This window comes from Mizuhopecten yessoensis, unplaced genomic scaffold (genome assembly GCF_002113885.1).
Source record: "Mizuhopecten yessoensis strain PY_sf001 unplaced genomic scaffold, ASM211388v2 scaffold785, whole genome shotgun sequence".
In the NCBI taxonomy this organism is placed as follows: Eukaryota; Metazoa; Mollusca; class Bivalvia; order Pectinida; family Pectinidae; genus Mizuhopecten; species Mizuhopecten yessoensis.
Window position 1 is genome coordinate 180,174 of NW_018403720.1, and position 1,068 is coordinate 181,241.

A 1,068-nucleotide genomic window follows, 5' to 3' on the forward strand; every position below is an offset into this window, starting at 1 on the left:
GAGTAAGTATCAGTGTATTAAAGTACATTATTTCTATAGAGTGAGTATCAGTGTATTACAGTACATAATCTCTATAGAGTTAGTATCAGTGTATTACAGTACATTATCTCTATAGAGTGAGTATCAGTGTATTAAAGTACATTATTTCTACATTATCCCTATAGAGTGAGTATCAGTGTATTACAGTACATTAACTCTATAGAGTTAGTATTGGTGTATTACCGTACATCATCTCTATAGAGTGAGTATCGGTGTATTACAGTACCTAATCTCTATAGAGTTAGTATTGGTGTATTACCGTACATTATCTCTATAGAGTTAGTATCAGTGTATTACAGTACATCATCTCTTTAGAGTAAGTATCAGTGTATTACAGTACATCATCTCTATAGAGTGAGTATCGGTGTATTACAGTACCTAATCTCTATAGAGTTAGTATCAGTGTATTACAGTACATTAACTCTATAGAGTNTAGTATTGGTGTATTACCGTACATTATCTCTATAGAGTTAGTATCGGTGTATTACAGTACATTAACTCTATAGAGTTAGTATCAGTGTATTACATTGCTGAGGAATTCACCCCACTTAAGGATCCCTTTAATTTATTATTGCCAAAACCGTAACTACACATTGGAAACTATATTTTTTTTCGGCCTGAAAATCTCTTTGATAATCAATTCTGGAAAGAAAACCAGAGGTTGGGTTTTTTTTTTGAAAAAAAAGTAATATAACAATAAACACTGTTGTGATGTAAAAACGTGGCTGAACCAGGACTTGAACCCTGGACCTCAGATTGTTAGGTCACTCTGATCAACCTGGTCAGCGGAAACAGTCTTGCCCAAGTGCACTACAGTATTATCCAAACAGGATGAAGGGAGGTTAGTTTATTTACAAAAAAGTAGCGGAATCTTGATTGTTTTACCCACAGTGCGACAGGGATCCGTTTGTTTTACCCACAGTGCGACAAGGATCCGTTAAGTGGCAGGAGTATGAATTGGATGGATTATTAAAACAATTCTCTACAAACTAAAAAAAAACCACAGGAAAATGTGTGCCCCTGCCCCCC

The 1,068-nt window shown here is 35.1% G+C and overlaps 1 protein-coding gene across 1 annotated transcript in view; it reads left to right on the forward strand.

Annotated features, from left to right (window-relative positions):
- The window catches only part of LOC110452894 (microprocessor complex subunit DGCR8-like), a 49,823-nt gene that overhangs the window by 44,782 nt on the left and 3,973 nt on the right, over positions 1–1,068 (forward strand). The gene's annotated exons all lie outside the window — the stretch shown is intronic.